This window comes from Lactuca sativa, chromosome 2 (assembly GCF_002870075.4).
Source record: "Lactuca sativa cultivar Salinas chromosome 2, Lsat_Salinas_v11, whole genome shotgun sequence".
NCBI lineage: Eukaryota > Viridiplantae > Streptophyta > Magnoliopsida > Asterales > Asteraceae > Lactuca > Lactuca sativa.
The window spans coordinates 171964354-171975318 of record NC_056624.2 but is presented as its reverse complement, the minus strand read 5'-3'; positions in this window follow the sequence as shown (position 1 = coordinate 171975318).

The following is a 10965-nucleotide window of genomic DNA, read 5'->3' as shown; positions in this document are numbered from 1 at the left end:
TTCGTCTTCTTGGTTCTTTTCATTTTCATTTGGAGTTTTTACAGGATTGGGTTCGATTTCAACAATGGAAATTAAACTTGGACTTTGTTGTGTTGAATATGCTACACAACAAACAAAAACAGTTTGCCACGCCGCGAAAAGATCGAAATTTTACTCACCATTTTTTATTTATTTCACTAAAAATGTAGCAATTAAAATCAAAAAAGTATTTTGCAAAGATTCCTTACTTATTAAACTATGACTTATAGTAAAAAGTATATTTGCTCGTATATATTTCTAAAATGGAGGTCTTAGAATCAAATCCCATATACTTCACTTTTATGCTGGTTTGCGGTAAAAAAAAATATGTATATTTATTTTTGTAATTTATCTAGATTTTTTCAAAAATATCTTATATCTTTATTAGCTTTTTATTTTAATTTTTTATATCAGTTTCTATTAAATTACTAGTATCGTAGTATATATGTTCATGTATTATTATAATAATGATATTGTAATATATGGCAGATTTAAGTTTAGATTTAAATATGTTATATGTTTTAAATTATTAAAAAGTATATATATATATATATATATATATATATATATATATATATATATATAATAGAAGGATTACGTTTAAAATATATTATTGATTGATGCCATTTTGATATATTTCTAACCTAGTACTATCACAATATCAGGTGTCCTCGTTTTTTGAGGTTAATAATTCAAGTCTTGTCGTTGAAATAGATGAAATTAGGTGTTAACTTAGGAGTAGATTAAATTTGATGGTTAAAAAAACATAATATTACAAATAATAAAATTTACTTTTAAAATATAAATATACTATCAAATAAACTAAAATGTATAAACCTAAAACCTGAAATATCAAAATTGATACATGGAAGTTGAATGTCATTGTGATGTAAAACAATAATAATATAACATCAAATTTGATATTATATTAGTCTTTTAACCAGGAGATATATATAAGAAATAATGTTTTTTTTAACCAAGAGATATAAGAAATAATGTTGGATTGGAGCAAAATAATATAGGAAATAATGCGAAACATGGAATACATGGTATTAGATTGGAGATGTCCTAACAAAATAAAATCTTATGAACCTAAAATCAATTGTCAATAATGATATTAAATAATTGGTTTATTTTGCTCAATCCATGATTCTCGTATATATTGAATTGATGCATTAACCATTCTTTTATCACTTGTCGAATATCTACAATTTGGGGCCTCATGGAAAGATGTTGGAATTAGACATCCCTCATTTCACTATATGTCCAGATATGCTTCGGTATTTGGGTTTGCAGGCCTTAACACAAGTGCATCAACAAAGTTTAGATTCATTCATTTTAAGTTTTAACCCCTTGACGGGCGATTTTGTCTTACATGAATGCCTTACTTTTCGGATTGGAAAAGCATCGAAAAGATGCCATTTTTTAAGACATAGTTTGACAATCTTATTTTTGTTTGTTTAATATGAGTGGTTACAAAACTTTTCTATAACTTTCATGTAATTCTTTAGCATTTTGTTAGTTTTTTTTTTCAATAATATATGTTGTTCAATAAAATGAAAGAACTAATTATGATACAAAGTGAAAATTAAACTAAAAACGGTAATCAAGGGGAAGGGCTATGATTCAGTATATAGAGTTAGGTTTAAATGTTTCTCACATCTATTGTGTGCTAGAATGCACCAATAGGAATTTAGTATTAATTATATGTATATTAAATGTTATCCATACTTATAACTCATTTTTATGGTAACCAATTAAATTAGTGACTAATGTCAACAATAATATTCTTTCAGAATGAATTCATATCTAGAAGAATGAGAGTGTATTCCAGCAGAATGAGAGTATATTCTAGTAAAATACACTCTCATTCTTCATATTTCATGCAACTTTATTGTATTTTAAGTAAGTGAGTCCTGAAACAAAATAAAAACTCATATATAAAACCTAGATGCGAATTCATTCTGAAAGAATGTTATTGCTGACATTAATAACGGATTTAATTAGTTTCCATAAAAAAAAGAATTATAATTATGGATATCGTTTAATATACATATAATTATGGAAATCATTTAATATCTATATTTATTTAATTAAATAATTATTTAATTTACTAAATTCTTATTGGTGCATTCTAGCACACAATAAATGCAAGAAATAAAATAACCTAGTCATATATATATATATATATATATATATATATATATATATATATATATATATATATATATAGAGAGAGAGAGAGAGAGAGAGAGAGAGAGAGAGAGAGATGCAAATTAAACTAAAAAATAGTAATTAAATTTGGGAACTTGTTTAACTAGGAAACTAAACCAGTAACAAGACAAAACTAAACAATTAGATTTGAAAACAAAAATAATAAAGTACTTTAACATTCGGTAGTTATAGTTGATTTTGTGAAGTGCAATAGATATTAGTTGTCGTTCACCGATTCTTAATGTGGTTAAACCTTTTGGTCAAATTCTAACGCTTGTGATTCTAAGGATATTAACTCATTGGTAAAGAAATTAATTTATCTATTATCAGTTTTTAGTTATTGATCTCAATGATCATTAAATCAAGCGGTTACATAGAATGAACATCATTCACAATTCTTACACATTGAAGTTTATTATTTTATTAACCTAACATTGAGATTTGGTATGTCCCTAATCGTAACAGTCTAATGATCATAAGACAATTATGATTTAAGCAAATACAGTCAGATTGGTCATCTAGTCTATATTTACTCAACGATATACAATAATAACACAAACTTTAACACATATGAATCTTTGATCAATCAAACATGATGAATTAAAGAGCTCCAAATATCTAAATCATACAAATCTAACAAAAACCTAAGGGTTTATCTACTCTAAGTGAAAGCAAAGAGTTTTTAAATCATAATCATAAACATAGAACACAAAGAAATAATTAAAAGTATGTTAAACATATTGGATTTAGCAAACCGAACGATTCCATGATGCTTTAACTTCCGATCATTTAGATCTTTGCTCCAAATCGCATATATGGCCCTGAAATCGCCTATGAACGGCTTCTGGTCCCCCAAAAAATGTATATCGTTTGTTTGATACTCATTAGGTGTAACTTATCTCTATGTATAGAATTAAAAATACGTCGAAACACACGTCGCTTAAGTCAAGTGGGCCCATTACGTACATAAAGAATCTATGTTTTCCTCTAATTCTTCAACTTCAACATGTTGTGTAATGTGGATAAGATGTGTCACGTATTTATGATTTCATACTTTCTGCTTCTATCAATCCAACATTGCTTTCAGCTCATTTTTGCTTCCTTTCTCCTCAGTACCTCTATTTACTTACAATATATCAATTCCAAACATTATAAGCATCATATATCTCAATTTACATCAAAACACAACTCAAAATGTTAAGACACCATACTAAATGTCTATTTAAATATAGCGATACGTATAACACTCGACCAAGACTTGATAGGGATATACAATGTGTCAAGTGAAGGTGGTGCACGATGTCGACTATTATATCATGTCACATATATTTGGAGTCCAAAAAAAATTCTCCAAAAAAACCATATGAAAAAACTTTATTTAATTGAATATATTATTGATCCAAAAATCATATGATTCAAAAATGATTTGATTCAAAATATTATGATTCAAAAAAATTTGATTCAAATTTTATAATCCAAAAATAATATGATTTAAAAAAGTATGAACGAAAAATATTTTGATCATTAATATTCTTCTTATTTGAAATTTTATAATTCTTAAACATTAAAAATTCAAACCGGTATTTAGTTTAATAAAAAAAACAAAAAAGAATTATAAATTAAAAACAAAATTAAACAAAAACACTAGTATCTTCAAATATGTAGTAAATATATTAAAAAACAAAAAAAAAACAAAAAAAAATATAAAGAAAACGAAAAAAAAAACGTTAAAGCCGAGTATATATCTATTTAAAAAAATGATTTCTTTTAAGTTAAAAAAAACAAAAGAAAGAATAAAACCCAGTTAAATTATGTTTCATGGACGTTCATCACACATAATTAAATCTTCGAGTCCGTATTAATTACTACGGGACGCGAGTCACATACGAACGCACCACGTACAAGTATTTTGGTTTGACGTTTGTTTGTGTCATTGATGAAATAGGTGACGGAAAAGTGTCCTTGCAGTCCTCGTTATATTTTGAGTCCTCACCACAACCTATATATATATATATATATATATATATATATATATATATATATATATATATATATATATATATATATATATATATATATATATATATATATATATATATATATATATATATATATATATATATATATATATATATATATCATGATACAGGCCCGGCCCTGACATTTCGGAGACCTTGTGCAAAAACTAAAGTGAGGCCTCATAAAAAATTTCTTGTAAATATTATTTACTACATTTGTTAACACTAATTCAAAATATAAAGCTGCTAAAAAACATCTCATAAATTCACTATCACAAAATAATGTCTTCACTCATTGGTAATCAAATAAATCTCTAAAACTGTTATAAACAACTTTAAAAAAAAAAAGAAACACATTACTATTTTCTAAACATCGACCTTGTAGCATTTTTAGAAGAAAATTCATCTATGTGATTTTTTCTTACTTTTTGGTGAGTTTATAAAAAATAAAAACGTTTTCTAAAATTTATAAAGAAAACAGATTTGCATTTTTTTTGGATATAGATATTTTCCTTAAATTGTTAATGAATTTTAAATTTATGATTAGATTTTGATTTTTATTGATTTTTTTTTTCAAAATTAAAATGCATCTAAAATTGGAACCAAATGTTACCGGGCTAATTTATTTATTGATAAAATTTAAAAATAGATTTCACAAAAATAACAATATTATAGCTATAAATTTTCCCAAAAATCGGAGGCCCGGTGCGACCGCACTGCCGGCACCACCCCAAGGCCGCAACTGCCATGATACCAATATTAAATATACTAGGGATGTTAAAGATGTTAAGGTACACATTTAGTTGTGATATTTGACGTCACATTCTCGATTGTGCAAGGCGATGCGTGACAAGTCTCCTGTTCTCTCATATCTCCTCTATATTTTTATATTAATATGAAGCCCTTTGTTGATAACTTGTATTGGAAATTTAAAAATATAATTTGACTGTTTGTCCAATATTCAGTTTGATTCGGTAAATAGTCATATTTCCCTTTCTATTAATGAATTTGGAAACATATGAAATTTGGTAAATAGTCATATTTCTCTCACTTGCGTTGCATACACTTTCTTTACAAGTACAACAAATGTCCAGTTTGCTAAAGAACTAATTGTTTTATTTGAGAGGTCCTGTCAAAAAGACAACCCTAATTTAGCAAGAGCGGATTCTTTTTTCCGTTGGAGGTCATCATTGTGACATAGTCCCTCTAACCCCAATGTAAGACTACTGTTGATATCTACCTCTGCCTTACACAATTTTAATGCGATTATCGAGGTGTGTTTTAGTTGATGTTGTAAGTATGTTGCTTATGGTATTTTATAAATTTGTTTTCTTTGTTTGATTTTACGTTCATATATGGTCGTCACACGTATGCATGTGCATCTCCATATTCTCATATTGCTAGGTACATTTCGACCCCTACGTATTGTGTTAATTACAACATAAATAGAGGTCGTTAATATAGAACATCGTGAATGTAACGATCACTCATGTTTTGGGGACTCTTTTTCTTTATTTTTAATTTTGTGACATCCACTATATAAAAAGAGTCATTATTTTGTTTGACTTTATTGGGGTTTTTACATGTCGGAGTAAAGTTTCTCCTAATATCATATACAATAAAATACACAACATTTAAATATCAAACGACAAAAAAAAGGAATTAAAGAAATTTGGAAAAATAAAAGAAAATGTGCATTTTCTTTCTTCCTTTTGTTGCCTACTTTAGTTCCTTGACCTAATTTTTCTATCAAATCAAATCAAGTAAAGTGATTTTCCCACCACACCTTTTAAATAATTTTGAAAAAATGTATGCGACAATTTAGTATATTATGCAATTTCTTGGAAATGAAAAAGGTCGTAACAATTTTATCCTTTTTTTTTTTTTGGTATTTTCGATTTAATATGAACCATAGTTTAGAGCTTAGTAGTTAGTAGTGATATGTTGTAAAACTAGTTTATTTAGTTGAAATTGATCGACTTCATAACCCATTGTTTGCGTGTGTTGCATTTGTATTAAACTTCTGCAGATGTAAGCAATTATAACTAAACTACTTTAAAACCAGTTCTCCTTGTTTCCAATGGTAACAGCTTGAGTGCAATTAGCAATGATAGCCAAAAACAAATATTGAATCTGAAACCATTTCTCCAAATACTAATGTCTCAAAAAGATAAAAAAAGAAGGTATGAAAAAGGGAATATGGTGGTTATGTAACGTCAACATAGAATAAGGGACAGGGAGAGTTGTCATAATCGGAAGGGTATAAGGCCATTCATTAACACCAAAGGATGGAATCCTTTCATTTGTATCACTTAGAGATGCACAAAACCGGGTTTGAGACCAGTCCTAGCAAATGATGTACGAATATCTAGATTATTAAAATCATCAATACTCATAGTTCATAAATCATGGATATTTTATCCAATGTAGTTTACTAATTTGCTATACCAAGGGTGTTGGTTTATGTGTGTTTCCTATCTTCATTCATGAAGTCATTATAAAGTTAATTATAATCAATGATCTCTTGACAATATATGATTGATTTGTGCTCCCTTCCTCTTCCTGATAAGGTCGTGTATACTGGTCTTCGATTCTTTGCTTAATCTCATATTGGAGTGCTATGAGCTTGCGTTTGGTTAGTTAAGTCTTTTGTTTTACTACATTGTTTTCGTCGTGCCATTCTAATGTCATTCTCCATTTTAACGAAGTTAAAAATTTCCCCAATATGGGATATCTAACCATGCAACCTTTGACAATGACACAATGTGCTTGGATCTTTGATGACAATCTACCGGTTCTGAGCTTTGTGTACCTTCGGAATTTGATGGTAAATGATTAAATTTAAAAATAAACCAATTTTATAACAATTGTTTACATGAATTTAATGCAACTGAAACCAAATAAGATGTTGGATAATGTTTAATGTCATTAAAGTCTGCTAATTTTATAGAAAAAAAAAAGTTCTCTTTAGCCTTTCAAAAGAATAAGTTGTCCTTAGATAGTCCACACCAAATCCGCCATTTAACCATGATATGGGGTAAATTACAGAACATAAAAATGTTTTGTAATAAGTGAAATATTCATACATAAAATCTTCTTTATTTTAGTTAATTGTACATCTTAACAGCAAGACTTTTAATTATTGGGCCAAATAAATAGTCTTTTATACGTTATCACTAAAATATATATTTGATATTTTTATGCCTAAAATTGGACATCTACGTCATTTAATCTGGTGACAGGTGAGTTTCTTTTTCAAATAGGGTCACAAATGAGTACCGATAAGAAATGTCCTCTAAAGGTACCAACACTATCGTCTTCAGAAAAGGTTTACCTAATTTTGTACCCTCATAATTAAAAAGATTATATATATATATATATATATATATATATATATATATATATATATATATATATATATATATATATATATATATATATATATATATATATATATATACTAGCTAAAAATAAAAATTACTTGTGCCACATATCATTTTTTTAATGTATTAGTTCAAAAAATTTATACTTTATTTTCAGGTTGACACGTTGTAGTCTCATAAAATTTTCTCTATTAATTCAGTTTTTAAAATTCAAATAAATCAATATATTTATTAGATTTGAAATTTGAAATTTGAAATAAGTTATATGATAAATAGGTGAGTTGTTTGGTAAATATATGGGTTTATGGTATATAATCCGGTGTATATATGTATAATGTACAAATATACATTCATTCTTTTGTCTCTTGATTACTTTAAATTTTGACGCTAACGATTGATTCATTGGTTCTTGCTAATAATGGTTATCTCTCTCTCTATACATACATACATATATATATATATATATATATATATATATACATATATATATATATATATATATATATATATATATATATATATATATACTTTTATAATAAAAATTTATAGTTATTAATCAGTTATTTTAAATAAGTCATTTTAAATAAAAGATATATCAAAATTTTAAAGTTATTATAACTTCAAATTTAACATATAATTAAAAAATATAAATTTGAATTTTGAAATGAATTACCTAATATATCTACATGACACATAACATGATATTAATGAAAATTTGTATTAGAGTGAAACTTAACAAAAATAGATTAAACTATTCATTTATTAGAATATATATATATATATATATATATATATATATATATATATATATATATATATATATTTTGTAGTCATAAAAAGTGGTTTGTGACGTAATTTTGGTAAAAAGTTGCATTATTTATATTTAATTAAGAATGCAATTTATTGCAAAATTGGATGAAAGATAAGTTGTTGGGGCTAGAATATTGAGAGGCTAACTATAAAATTGTTTTTAGTTGAGAAAACGGCATAGTGGAAAAGTGGTGGTGGAAACGTACGGATGGTAAGCGACGTCAAAAGGGGGCATCGGTTGGAGCCTGGAGGGGTGCCCGTATAGGTTCCCTAAGGGTGCACCAACATCACATGGGATCATGGCCTACCAAACACAATGGTCATTTCATATATCTTTACGGCTTTACCAATAATAGTAATGTAAGCTTTATGGAAAGTATCATTATCATTTGTAATTGATACTGATATTTTAATATGTACCTTTGATGGTTATTACATTAAAAATATACGAAATACACACAAGCCTAGTTTGTTTGCGATTTTTGATAGACATCTGTGATATGTTGTTTTCTTTAACCTCATGATTTTCTTTTGTTGTGGATTTTACTTGTTAAGATGGTTAAAAATGATAAAGATAATCAAGTACAAGTCTCAAATTGCTGCATATGGGTGTGACCATGAAAGCAAACCCAAAAGTGACTACGGATTTATCATATAATAAATATGTGGAAATAAATGTAAGCACTTCCCAATATTAGGCTGTTAGGCTCAAAATGCTTTCAAGAATCCTTACATAAAAAACCATCAATCCCACAAGGAGTGAAAAATGGATATCATGTTTGAAATAGAGAACGTGTTGACTTAATTATGGCTTGCAAACCTTGTATGCGGTACTCGTGTTTATGGTGCAATACGTACTATACTACCTGAGCATGAGGTGGTGAAATCCACGACAGTTTGAGATAGGGGTTCTACTAGAATTGTTTGCTTTGTTCTAAGGTTATTTATTAATGAATGTTACATTGTCCACTGTGATGAGTGAAAGAAATGCAATGTGTTTTCCATTGTGTGTGTTTGTTTATAAAGATTTTTATTTTTAAAACAGCTAACACACATCCACTAATCTTAGTCCTAAAGCTACTCATTTGTCTACAATCAACTCATTTGTCTAAAATGAGACTCGAACCTTCAACCTTTTAGGAAATGACACCTTTCCACCACATCTGAAACCGATGGGCTACAGGCCCTTTGGTGTTTGATTGTTTTATAAACGATGTAAATAATGATTTAAAGATGAAGTTGTAATCAAGTTGAGTCAAGCACTTTGAAGCTCGAAACTCGACTCAACTAAAAAACCCAAGCATGAAACTCGATTCACGTCTTAATTTCAAGGTAGGGCACGATCTTGACAAAGTAATCAACACTTTCGTCTTTCGAGTTCGGCTCGAATTGAACCTTAATTTCAAGTTCAGGTCCAATCTCAATAAAATAAACGACACTTTCGAATCCGGCTCGACTCGACTCAATTAGTTATTAAGAAAATAAAATCACATCAAATTCCAATAAATATACGATAAAGCTTGCGAGCTCGAGTTCATTCGACTCGATTATGTAAATTTGAATAAAATAAAAGGTAAAAGTGTAAATATTATTGAGTCTGGTTAAGCTCCGGGGCTTGACGAGAGGTTAAAAAACATTAGAATTTAATAATATGAACATAGATAACGACATTACTACAAACATAGAGGTAATTATTCGAAAAATTTTAAGTTGTCCTTTGGTGGTGATACAGTTTTGTTTCATCTCAACGATGATATTGATCTAGATGCATAAAACAGTTTTATAGTTTATCTTCACACTTTTTTTTTCAATTTCATTTGTATTGAAAGATATTTTAAAACTTTGATCAAGAATTAAATATTTTTATCTAAAGAAATAAAGCCATTAATTCTACATCAAATCAAACATGATTTTAAATGAAATATATGATAAAAAGTACATTGATTGGAAAATATTATTTAGGTATTTGCATCTGAAATAAGAGATAAAATAGAATATAATTATAGCACACCCCAGGAAAACCATTGAATGACAAGAGTGGAAATCCTTGTATGAGTAGTAGGACTGTAAACGAACCAAACGAACACGAACAAGGTCTTGTTCATGTTCGTTCGTTTAAGTTAGCCGAACAACAAACGAACACAAACGGATAAACGAACGAGATATTCTTGTTCATGTTCGTTCGTTTAACAAATTACTTTGTTCATGTTCGTTCATTTATGTTCGTGAACATGCTAAACGAACATAAACGAACAAACATAAACGAACAAAAATAAAAAAACACAATTAAACATATATGAACCTAAACGAACATATAATATAGCAATATAATAAAAAATAATTGAATATAGATGAATATAAATAAACTTAAACGAACGAACATAAATGAACATCGTAAACGAACGTTCACGAACATAAATGAACGAACGAGACCATTGTTCATGTTCGTTCATTTAACTAAACGAACAATAATTTTTGTTCATGTTCGTTCATTTATAAATAAACGAACATAAACGAACTTC